The sequence below is a fragment of the Callithrix jacchus genome, chromosome 11 (assembly GCF_049354715.1).
Source record: "Callithrix jacchus isolate 240 chromosome 11, calJac240_pri, whole genome shotgun sequence".
Classification (NCBI taxonomy): domain Eukaryota; kingdom Metazoa; phylum Chordata; class Mammalia; order Primates; family Cebidae; genus Callithrix; species Callithrix jacchus.
Genome location: NC_133512.1, coordinates 53,162,810 through 53,176,078, shown reverse-complemented (window position 1 = coordinate 53,176,078; position 13,269 = coordinate 53,162,810). Strand labels below are relative to the sequence as shown.

Below are 13,269 nucleotides of genomic sequence, written 5' to 3'. Positions count from 1 at the left end.
CAAACCTCAGATGCTTAACCCAACAATAGCATTTTCTCATTCACCCTACATGTCCATATTGTATCAGCTACAGACTCAGACTCTATTTTCACTCTGGAACCAGCCTGATGGAGAAGTCACTGTCTGAAACATTATAAGTTATGGTGGCAGAAGGAAAGAGTACTAGAATATGTATTAACAATTAAATGCTTCTAATCATAACTCATTTGTCTGAACTTGTTATATGACCCACCCAGCCACACAGAAAGCTAGAAAGTATAGTTCTACCATGTGCCTCAAAGACAGAGAACTAGGGATATCTGGTATCAGCATGACTACTTCAATAGATGTGGGTACCATATGACCAGACTTTCATTTCTGCTATTGATATGTTGCTAGCAAGTTCTTTCTACTGGGGCCAGATTGTAGAGGTTACCGAATGACAGCAGGGGAGGCAAGAACAATCTTCACAGTGCTGGCATAAAGGACGGTGGGGGGCTCAGTGGAGCAGTGGGAAGAGTTAGGGACCTGTGAAGAAGAATAAATGCTGTGGGCCAGGCATCATTTGATTATACTTCATGCATATTAACTTATTCAATCTTCACAACAACCCAGTGGGGTAGATCCACTCATCCCCATTTTAGAGATGAGAAAACTGAGGTACAAATGTTAAGTAAGTTGGCCAAGAAAAGAGAGTAAGTGGCAATGTGGCATGGAATCACTGGCAGAATTGGTCCAGAGGTTATGCCCTACAGAGTGTACTCATATTAGCCACTGAGTACATTCTTCTTCCTGCCTGTGGTCCCTGCTCAGAAAGGAATCTGAAAATCATACGCCTGTTTTCAACTTCATCTTCACCACAATTACTTTAACTCTCTATAGAGTGAAGTTCTTTCTCAAAGGCATATTAAACTGTAGCATCTCTCTAACTGTGAAGACGAATGAGCAGCTCTTCATATGAACCAGAGAAGAGAGCCAGAAACTGTAAGGTAAAATGCTAAGTGTGGCTACATGTGCCTCATTCTAAGTCAGTAAATATCTGAAGAGAATCATAGGCATGGCTTTATGAATTTGAATTATCTCTGTGTATATAAACCTTGTTGATTCAGAGTCCACTGGAAAGTATAAATACATCAGTGACATAACCATTACGAACAGAAAGGGCACAGCCACAAGTAGATGCAGAAGCCAGCATGGAACTGACAAGGAGTTATTCCACTCACTTACCAAAAAGTGCCTCCCAAATCCTAACTCTTCCAAATGACTCAATTTCATTGGCATCACTGGGTGCCTTAAAAATCCTGTCACCATATAGAAAAGTTACTCATTTATATCTTTGTTCCATTGCCTTGCCCACTTCTTTTTTCTTGAGGTGGAGCTGCAAATATTAGATTTCATGATTCAAGTTTCTGGAATCCAACTTTCTAAATTGGATTTAGATCCTGGTGGAAATGGGAGCACCATAACCCACAGTCAGTTGTTATTCCTATTAAGACTGACGAAAAGCATTTATTAAATGCCTCATAGTATATAGCACTGACCCGGGTGCTGCCAAAGTGTCAGGCCTGTGCACTATACCATGTTCAGTTCAAACATACTTCGAGGTCCTCCAGACACACAGCTAAGTAAATGTTCTGCCAGCTTTGAACGTTGGCCACCAAATTACTTGCAAGACAAGGTCATTGCTTGTTAAGTCTAGGCACAATTTTTTAAAAGTCACAATGACCATTGATAACCCATTACCAACTGTATTGATTGCTACTATAACAAATCACCATAAACTTAGTGGCTTAAAACAAGAAAAATTGATTATTTTACAGTTCTGGAGGTCAGAAGCCTAAAACATGGGTGTTTGCAAGACTGCATTCCTTCTCAAGGCTTCAGGGGGTTCCCTGACCTTTTCAGCTTTCCTCAATCCCTCCAGCCTCTTTCTTTGATCTTCCCCACTCCTCCTACTCACTCTGAGCCTCCTGCTTCCATTTATAAAGACCCTTGTGATTGCTTTGGGCCCACCTAGATAAACTAAGCTACTCTTCGCATCTCTACATTCTTAATCACATATGCAAAATCTCTTTTACTCTGTAAGCCAACATATTAACAATGTACAGGGATTACAATGTGGATTTTTTTGTGGAGGGTGAGGGGACATTGTTTAGCTTACCACAGCCACCAAGGTCTTTCAGATATGTGATAAATCATATAACACTTTATTCTAAAAATCATTATGTATGGACCAGGGAAGCATTGGAAGAAAGGAAAATATCACACGTAAAGATCACAGTTGAGAATGTCACAATGTTGTTTGTCTGTAGTTTTAGTATCTAGTGTCAAAGTCTTAGAGAGTTAACGTTGAGCCACCACGCCCGGCCCTGTTTTCTACCTTTTTTTTTTCCTCCTGTGGCTGTCCTCTGCTTACCTGCAGACCCAGGCTTACTCTGCTGTCATTCTGAAGTTGGGCATCTCTAAGTTTGCCTGCTGCTTTGCAAAGGCTGGATGCTTACTGTCACAGATCCACGGTCCTCTGGCCTGCTGAGCTGGGCTTCTCATGCAGGGTGTCTTCCCCCTTTTTATGCCATGCTTTCTTTCCACTTTTCCTCCTTGTACAGCAAACACTGCACAAATGTTGGGGTTCTATAAGAGAAGTTGAAGGCATTATCCTAGACCTTCCAGGCTGGCAGGAGGGGAGGAGGGGGCTTGTTCTACCTGGCCCTGTGTCTTCTAATTACTGGATTTTAAGCTGCCTCCTTGAGTGAGGTGGGGAAATCAAAAGCAACGAAAGAGCAGGGGCTTCTTTCTGCTCAGTAGATCACCCCCCTCCCAAACCCTCAGGCCTCTTGTTAATCATTCCACTCCCTGGTTACCAGTTACCCAGCCTGGGGGGCACCAATTCTTGCCTTCAGCACAAGGGGACTTGCTAGCCTTGGTATACAATAATAGCTTTGAAATACAAACTACATATGAGGCAACTTGCAAATTTAAACTTTTCTGGGATGGGTGTGTAGTTGCAGGAGGAGTTCTCCCTTAAACAAAGGCAAATTTTCCAGTTACACCAGTTAAACAGGTTCTCATACCAAATATCCCAATAAGAGTTCTTCTCCTGTGCCCCTGGGAAGGGAGGCTCCTGAAAAGCACTGTGCGCATGCCTATACCTGCCTTATGTTCCTAGGACCACATTCCCACCATTCAACAGGCAGAATTTAGCTAGGATGCCAGCAGGGATTTTGATGTGTGCATGCAACTATTTGAGGAAACCAGGTCCATCCCTGGTAAAAACAACAACCTTCATCTGCACAACCTATTCTAGATTATAGGGTTGGGACTAGGGAGAGACCAGTTAAGTTACTAACCACAGGTGTAAATTTTAAGGGAGTACCACACAGTAATCAATTAATGAAGAAAATAATATTTTGATGGAAGCACTTTTTAAAAATAAAAATTAATGTGAAAACATCTACAGTAAACACATCAAATTTTAAAATACGTATTAGTAACAATGCCATGCTATACTGAGTTTGAGGCAGAAAGAAAAAAATCAGTAACACTAACCCAAAATATCACAAGTGTTGATGATGTTTTGTTCATTATAGTCTTTTATGCATTAATTTTGATTTTAAAATATTGCATTAAAACATTATTTATCTTGATTATGAGTTTTTTGGGACCCCCTTTAATTTTATGCCCCAAGTCAAGTGGCCTACTCACCTCACTCTAGTGCCAGCCCTGTAGTACAGAGGGCACTTTTGAGGCTTTAACTCATGTTAGTCTCACGACTATTCTCTAAGGTGGACAATACAAGGCAAGTATTCTTAGCTGCATTTGACTATAAAAGAATTAAATTCCAAAACAAGAGGCACAAATTGCCCAGGATACATGGCACATGGTGAGGACGAGACTAAAAATCAGGCCTCCTAACTCTGAATCTGGGGATCCTTCCATGATACCAGAGAGTCTCAATCTCCAGTGTACCAAAAAATAATCAGGTGAGTTGTTAAAATTCAGAGTTCTGAGTTCCCACCACTGAACTCTGATTCAGAAGGTCTGGGGTGGAATGCAAGAGTCTACATTTCATTTAACAATCACACTAGCTGATTTTGACATCAATGAGCTACCACAAGTTGGGGCAACTCTGTAAGGACTCCAGGCAGATGTCCCCAAGCTATGACTGCAAGAGCTTGCTGTTCTTATCATTCAATTTCCCGTTGTAAGAAGACATCTCTGTACTTCATGTGGGTTAAAATATTATTGTATCTAGTAAGAGTAACCTCAGCTAATTAACAAATAGCAAACATCAACCCATCATCTCTGATGTTAACCAAAAGAGAGCATGGTCTTCTTAATCCACAAGATCAATGTACTATGAGGCATGACAGAAGAAGAAAATCTGAAAACTGAGGGACCACTCCAATTAGATGGGAGTCCCTGAGCAATTATGGGTCTTCTTGTAGGCACCAGGCATGTGGGATGAATACCCCAAAAAGAAAGGGAAAGGGACTTCAAAGACAAACTTGGTCTACTTAATAATTTCTCTTGTACTTGTTAAAAATGAGAAGTTAATTCTTTCTGTCAGGGCAGTTTCTAAATCTGGATCAAGTAAGAGAAGGAGTTAGAAAAAAAATTAGTCTTTTTACCTTAATGCTTATGGAAATGGTACCTTAAGTTGACAATGTAATACTGGGACCATAACAGCATAAGAGAAAGTTGAGCTGAATATGTGACTACAATGCAAGCAACTTGAGAAAGAATCTTGTCAGTGCTGCCAGGGAAGGCTTTCTGCTTGAGGTCAGATGCATGAAAATCAAGCAAACAAATAAAAATATTTAAACTGGATTCTTAAACCATTCATCTCTGAAAAAAAATAACATCTAATATTTTCTCTTCTATCAACTGCTAGCCATGTGGATTTTACCAAGGCTTTTCATCAAGGGGCACAGTTTCCAATTACCCCATCCTTAGTGGTTACTGTAGCCTCACATAGCTTGATTCTGGCAAAGAGCATAATTCCATGCCAGAATGAAATGTATTGGCCTGATTTGTTCTTCAGGCTGTGGGTAAAAGAAGTGGCAAATGGAGCCAGTTTTCTAATAATTAAAGTGAAAAGAAGTTGGCCTCAATGAAGTTTTCATCTCAGGTGTTCAGATTGCTCTCCTTCTCTGTCTCCTGGGATATGGGTACAGATACAATCTTAATGTAGAGTTTGGGTTACTATAGACCGGAATAGCAACAAAATTGTCAGGGCCGCCTGCACATTTGAAAACAGTGTGTCTTCAAAAATTGCACTTGAAAGATGATTGATTGGTAACATACCTCTAAGCAACACCAAGCATGATATTGAGGTTTCCAGATGTACTGTCACAGGGCCACCAGGAGAACACATGAACACACTACTCTTACTTTCTAAAATATGCCTGCCTATTGCTTTGCTCCATTCCTGTTCACTGATTATTTTCCATCACTTCCTGGATCCCCTATCAACCAGAACAATGGTTCTCAAACATCAGAATGACCTGGAGTGCTTGTTAAGCTACAAATTGCTGTGCCCTACTCATAGAATTTTCAAATTGGGAAGCCTGTGTGGGGCCAGGGAATTTTCATTTGTGATAAGTTCCCAGTTGATGCTGATGCTAACAGTCTGAAAGCCACCGATCTAGAGTTGATAGTCCTAAAACATTAGAATCACCTAAGGAGCTTTCATGAAAATACTGATGCCCAGGTTTACCCCCGGCCAATTAAATCAGACTGTTTGAAGATGGAGCCTATATTAGTTTGCTAGGATTGCTGTAACAAATTATCTCAAACCGAGTGGCTTAAAACAACAGAAATCTGTTCTCTCACAGTTCTGGAGGCTAGAAGTACCAAGTCAAAGTGTTGGCAGGCCACCATCCCTCAAAGACTCCTGGGAGGGGGCTGCTTGTAGCTCCAGCTGTGGCCAGCAATGCGTGGCCTTCCTTGGTTTGTAATTATATCACTTCAGTCTCTGCCTCCATCTTCACAGGCACATGGCCTGTGTATATCTATGTCTTTGTGCCCTCTCCTCTTTTCGTATGGATGACAATGACTGGACTTACATCTTATCCTAATCCAGTATGACCTTTCCTTAATGTATGCCTTAATTACATCTGCAAAGAGACTGTTTCTGAGTAAAGTCACATTCTGAGGTTCTGGGTGGACATGAATTGTTTAGGGCTTTGTGAGGGGATGCTGTTTGATCCTGCACAGAACCCTGACTTGGCTGTAAGATCCTTGAGGGCCATATCCATGTGTGTCCAACTGCCTTGGAGAATCTGGAACATAATCGCATGAAAAAAGCTTTCTGGAATGAATGAGCCTGTATACTCTCTACATTCAATTCACAGTCATCACAATGTAACAGATGACAAACACTCCTCATTGTCTTAAAAGCTTGTTAAACTAACTGCAGATTCCAAGGACTTTAAAGTGTTCATCTGTATGACTAATTCAGCTCTAAATTAAAGACCTTTTCCTTAAACAACAAAAGATATTGAAGGCATTTCTTTGTAGAAAGATCCGTATTCTGTTCCTCAGGGCATTTTATAGGGAACATAACTATAAAGAGCCCAGATTACACACTTCTGCGAGCTTTTAATGATAAGAAACAATGTTTTTGAACTTCCCATTATGAACTAGAAATAATATTTTCACATAAAACAAAAATATTAAATTACTTAACTGCCTCCCTAGAGTTTTGAGTTTTGTACAGTGTAAATGATTGTTTTCCAGAAATTAAGACCACAGGGGTGTCTCTTTACAATGCCTGGGATGTAAAGCAGGAGGTAGGATGCCTATTGTCCGAACTTCAGTTGGAGAGGTGATTATTCATGGGGTCAACAGTGGGGGTGACTAACATGCAAGCCACAAGCCCAGTCCAAATGTGGTCACATTGGAAGGTGTGATGTGGATTGTCAGTCAGTTGGAAATCGGAGCCAGTAAAGTTTATTTTGGATGAGGTGGCATCTGAGGATCACAATCAAAATTGTCCAGATTACTTTGTTTTGGATCTGTTACGCCAATATCGGATATGGGGGTGGTTTGTAAAGGTTTTAAGACTGATCTGTGACCCCCTGGAGTGGCAGTGGATACAATGGGACATTAAACTGAAGTCGGAATTAGGAGCCCCGGATGCTGGTCTCAGCTCCAGCACATGGGAACTCTGAGATTACTGCAGTTTTTAAGATGTTTGGTATACAACTGTAATGAACGTCTAAATTCACGTACCCTGCTTTGCATTGCTGCATCTGCTTTACAGAGATATCTCTTTTTTATTTCTTTTAAAGCAGAGAGATTTGTCACTTATTTAGATTTTTGGAAGTATTTTTCTCATCAGTGGATTCTGGCTTTGACATCCTTTTTGATTAAAATAAAATTCCTTCTTATATTAACCAGGAACATGATAATGTTTAGAAGTTATGAAAATATCTAAGTGTATTTGTAACTTTTATGATATTTAAAAAATCCTTTCTAACCACACGCTAATAGTTATGATAATTTCCAGTTTTGATTTTTAACCAGAGGCAGTGGTAGCTTTTTAACATAACATTGTCTTACTTCTCCCTTGAACCTCCTTCTCTACCAATGAACTGAGAGGGACTGAAATCATCTGGGCATTTCTGAGCAAGCTGTCAGCTTTCTGAGTACTTGGAAGTTTCCTCACATCTTATTAGTTTACTTAGTCATAAAGATTCTTTAAGATAAAAACCAAACACAGTGAAGTGTATGTGACAGATGTTTCTGAGATTTGGGCAAGAGGCACAGGCAGGAGGGGAAGTTGTCAGTCAAAGGCAGCCTCATGTTTACTGCTGTGTTTTCCTGTTTTTCAGTCTTTGCATAAGGAAAGAGGTACCCTTCCTGCATGAATGAGGCATGTCTTTGTTCTCTGACAGCTGCTGCACCTCTTCTTTGAAGTTATTCTCTGTTTGGCATGAAAGATGCACAGTAATATATCTGAAGTCTAATTCTGTCCAGGGAAGAAGTTCAAATTGAAGAGTAATTTTTTTTAAATTGTAAAGGAAACTAGTATTTATGGAGCACCTACCAAGTACAAGAGAGTGTTACCTGTTATTTCGTTTAGTTCTCTTTATTGCACCCTTTTACAGACAAGAAAAAGAGACACACAGCTTGTAAGTGGCAGGTTCCAAGTTTAAATTCAAGTGTACAGATTCTATTTGTTTCTTGGATGCACTCATTTGGTTTGCCCTCAGGGTTTACACAGTCTTTCTTTATGACACTCATTTTTCTATTTGGCAATATACATAACATAAACTTAACCATTTTAGCCATTTCTGAGTATATATTTCAGTGACATTAAGTACTTTCACTTTGCTCTGCAACTGTCACCACCACTGTCTCCAGAATGTTTTCATCTTTCCAAACCGAACTCTTTACCCATTGAACAGTAACTCTGCATTCTTCTCTCCCTCCAACCCCGGATAAACTGTCTACTTCCTGTCTCTTGGCATTTGACTATTATAGGTACCGCATATTAGTGGAATCATACAATATTTGTCCTTTTGTATTTGGCTTATTTTACTTAGTAGAATGCCCTCAAGCTTCATCCATGTTTTAGCATGCATCAGGGCTTCTTCATTCCTTTCTTCTTTTGAGACAGGGTCTCACTCTATTGCCAAGGCTGGAGTGGAGTGGTGTGATCACAGCTCACTGGAGCCTTGACCTCCCAGGCCCAAGTGATCCTCCTGTCTCCTCAGCCTCCTGAGTGGCTGGGACTACAGGTATGTGCCACCATATCCAACTAATTTTGCGTGTGTGTGTGTGTGTGTGTGTGTGTGTGTAGAGACTAGGTTTCACCATGTTGGCCAGGCTGGTCTCGAATTCCTGGGCTCAAGTGATCCACCAGGCTTGGCCTACAAAGTACTGGGATTACAGGTGTGAGCTACTATACCTGGCCCATTCCTTTTTAAGTGTGAATAATATTCATGTGTGTGTGCGTGTATACCCCATTTTGTTTATTCCTTCATCTGTCAATTTTGGTTGTTTCCATCTTTCGGCTATTGTGAATAATGGTGCTCTGTGAACATGGATATATAAATATCTGTTCAAATCTCTACTTTCAATGATTTATGGTGTATATTAAGAAGTAGGAATGCTAGAGCATTAGAATGTTTTGTTTTGTTTTGAGATGGAGTCTCACTCTGTCACCCAGGCTGGAGTGTGGAGTGCAGTGGCATAATCTTCGCTCACTGCAACCTCTGCCTCCTGGGTTCAAGTGATTGTCGTGCCTCAGCCTATTTTCAGTAGAGACAGAGTTTTACCATGTTCTTGAACTGGTAAAACCCTGCTGTTCTTGATCTCCTTACTTCAAGTGATCTGCCTACCTCGGCCTCTCAATGTGCTATGATTATAGGTGTAAATCACCACACCCAGCCTAGAATGTTTTTAAAATATATATATAAATATTAACTGAAGCTACAATACTCTCAAAAAATTTTACAATTTTTAGAAAATGCATTTCCTATCAGAGTTATCAACTTTCTCATTTCTCTGGGTAATACCAGCATTCTTCCAGTTTTGCAAGCTTGAGATCATGATGTCACCTTGGACAATTTATCAGTGTCCTTCTCCTATAATTAGTCTGTGATATGGACAGACCATTGTTTGTTTCTTCAAAGCATCCTCAAGATTGGGCTCTTTTCATTAACTCTGCCATAACCTCAGCCCAAGTCTGATCACTGTGGATCACTCCAACAGCTGCCTGATATAGCTCCACATTCCAGACCGTTTCCTATCAAACCTCCAATATCATTGTCAGAATAATTTTCCTAAACACCTGTTTCCTCATGTCACCCCATGCTCAAGAATCTACAGTGGCATTAAGTTCAAGGTAGTAAATTAATTGATTCTTTCTCACGTGTGCAACATTATTTTACACATCTTCCTTGCCTTCTTCTCTACTACTAGGGCTCTCCTGAATGTTAGCCTTATAAGCCAACCTATTTTCCCAATCTATGTCATTGTTTTCTACTCACCTAATCTCACAAAACCATTCCTGTTGTTCTTCAAAACATGTAGGATCTCCATTTATTTCCTACATTTATTAGTTTTTCTTCCCCCTAACCTCATGCTAAGCTCCTTGAGTACTGGATCTTTGTTCTGTACTTTTTGTGAGAATCCTGTGGTTCTGGACAGATATGTGCTTGCTGGCTCATGAAATAAGACAAAGTAACAGGAAGACTCAAATTGCAAAACATGCCAACAGATTTTATTGGAGCCCTTAGGAAGAAACTCCTTTACACCCAGGAAGAAATCTCTCGTAGCAGTTGTCAAATACTAGAATAGAAAGAATTCAGATGCATAAATAGTTCCTTATGCATCTTTTGCATTGTGGTGTACAAACTCAGGCCAGTGAATTTTCAAGGCAAAATGTTACCCAGGTGAGTCTGTTTCTCATTTTAAATAATTCTCAAAATATGTGAAATACTTAATAAATGTTCCCTCTCTTCTCCTAAGCATTCTGATTACATGAAAACCTAGAAACACAGCATTCTAAGAAATTTGAAATGTTCTTACTACTGTTCAGTTTGGGAGCTTTTCTTAAAGTAGCTTTTTAGTCCAGTTAATAAAAAGATTTTTTTTTCCTTGAGAAGGGCTTAGGAGGAAGAGTTTCACACCCTACAATAATTTCATAAATGGATAATTTGACACTAAGTTGGGAATACAAATCATTTTTCTGTAAGCAGACATGACATCCAGAAAGTTAACCCCTGAATCTGGTACGCCCTCTTCTTGCATTAGGACATGGGTGTTAGAATCACAACATTGACCAATTCAAGTTTAAGAACAGAATATGTCACAGAAGGTCAGGTAAGTGAGAGCTACGAAGACTCAGAGAGATAGTGAGAGAGAAGGGGGTGGAGAAAGAGCAAGAGGGAAGGAGACAGGGTGGGAGAATATAGCATTGGAAGAATATTCTAATGATATTCCAGGCCATAGGAATATTGTGAAATTTTATAGATAAATACAATTAAAGGCAACCAGAATTTTTGGTTATGAATTATGAGTAAATAAAATCAAGCAGCCAAATTAGCTCATTTCCATCTCCTACTTACAGACATTATATTTAGATAGACTTTTTCATAAATAAATACCAAATTTGGGGCTAACATAACTGAGTGCATTTCTAATTTCTGTTCTCTCCTCTTTCACTGCTCTTAGGTGAGTCAAATAAGCTCTCAGGTCGTTTACTTTAAACTGATATTCTTCTAAATCCTGTTAATACAATCTGTAAGAGAGACATTAACAATGTGTTTTGGGAACTCCTGATAGTAAACTGCTGTTCTAGCCACTACTGCAGTTATGAAAGTTAAAATTTAAAAATATCCACCATTGTACCAACATTCAATTAACAATGCTCTATCACTGTTAGCACCAGAGGGCTTTGAATAAACTATTGTTGTGGCTTGGTTGATAGACAGCTTGTCAGGAAATGATCAGCATTGGCCATGATTTAGGGCTAATTTCATGGATGTTTTCCAGTTTCCACGATCTTCCTTTCCCCTCTTCCAAACAAAAGTGCTTCTGAAAATTTCTGCTTAACATCTTTCACTTTGAATAAAGAAAACACAAAACATTCCCCTTGCAGCTGGTATTGGTGAAATTACTTCTCTGGAGAGACCAGCAGATGAGGGTCTTGTTTAAGAGGCACCAGGCAGAGGTTTCATTCTGTATCAGAGACCACACTCAGAACTGCAACCTGAGATCTGTCTCTCCTCTCTCCCCCGCCCTTCACCTACCTACTCACACATACACCATCTAAATGAACACAGATGCCTGGCACCCAGAGCAGGCATCTAGGAAAACAGCCGCGGGCCTCTCTGTTTGCTGTCCTTTCTTTATACAAACAGAGAGCCTTCGAGATGCTGGTGTTGTTTCTTAATCTGAAATCATTCTTGTTTGGAAGTTTACCCACTTCCTGTTGAGAAATACAGCCAAAGCATCAGAAAGATACTCAGAGCTCGATTTGACTAAAACCAAACATTCCTTTTAACCCATTAGATAGTTAAAATCATAGTCATAGTACACGCATGGTATACTGAGTCATGTAGAGCATTATATTTAATGAAAGCCATATATTGATATAATCTGTATCAGCTCCTACCTGGCAATACATGTTTTTCCTTTAGAACTGCATAGCATCATCTGACGTATTTGTTTCTCTGTGTGAGATAATTTTTTTCCAAATGTAATATAAAAGACTGTAAAGCCAAACCTCACAAATGCTGAAAAATAACCTAAATCTTTATACCTCCCTTAAATCAAATGGAACATATGTTCTCTCCTATTTATTTTTGTATAAAATATGTAAACAATTATGTCCTTGCATTTGAAGGACATAATTATGAAGAGGTTGTTATCTGAAAGGTTATTACTGATTTATAGAGCCCTCTAGTTTAATAGAAGACAGATTTAGGAATAAGAAAAAAAATGCTGCTTTCTCCAGGAACAATAAATGTCTCAAAGGGGAAATGTAAGATTTAAGAGTAATTTTTATTAGACATATATACTACAGTTTGCGAATCTAGGAGGTATTTCTCATTTGAATGACTTTATGTAATAAAAATTTTGTAGAGCTATCTCACACTTTGTAGTATATTTTATATATCTCAAAATGCAGTGATTAAATTCCACCTCAAGGGCAATTATTTAAGTCTGAATTCCTCAATTTCCCTTCATGGATTTATAATCCTCAGCCTGAAGATTAAGTATTATATTAACAAGTATAAAATATTTATTTAAGCAAAAAATTGAGCTTAATTCTTCCTGTTGTATGCATATCCTTTTTATGCATCCTACACACACATGCACACAGGCACACACACACAAACACACACTCACACACAAACACTTTTGACAAATTCATCTAATGTTGAACAATGTAATAATGTTTAATATTAGTGTAATGCTGTATAATAAAAAGTAAACCTTGCACGGGAAGGATCTTAATACTTCAGCTTCATAGGTTAGTTAAATTACAGTTGTAATATATTTATGTAAGAGTAATCGAATTTTCAATATTCAGAGGATTGCATGCCTCAGGAAAAAACAAAAAAAGAAAATCAATTTTTTTTTCTTTTAGGGAAAATTTTAATTTGCCAAGTCATTCACAAAGGCCTTAATCATATCTTTAACAGGATTTCAAATTATACAAAAGCTCCCTAATTTGTGGCTTTTCATAAACATTGGCCTGGTGTCAAGAATTCAAAAGCCAAATGTTTTCAGAAGTGAAAAATAAAATGGTGCATGCTTAAATTGATACATGTA

At 38.9% G+C, this 13,269-nt stretch overlaps 1 non-coding gene across 1 annotated transcript; it reads right to left on the bottom strand.

The window, feature by feature from the left end:
* Positions 1-374: 374 nt before the first annotated feature.
* Positions 375-12,118, bottom strand: LOC100401394 (putative protein SEM1). The gene is made up of 4 exons (XR_013523670.1): positions 12,107-12,118; positions 2,396-2,610; positions 1,328-1,357; positions 375-507 (listed from the first exon to the last, which is right to left on the bottom strand). It is a non-coding gene; the product is annotated as a putative protein SEM1 (transcript).
* Between the last annotated feature and the right edge of the window lie 1,151 nt (positions 12,119-13,269).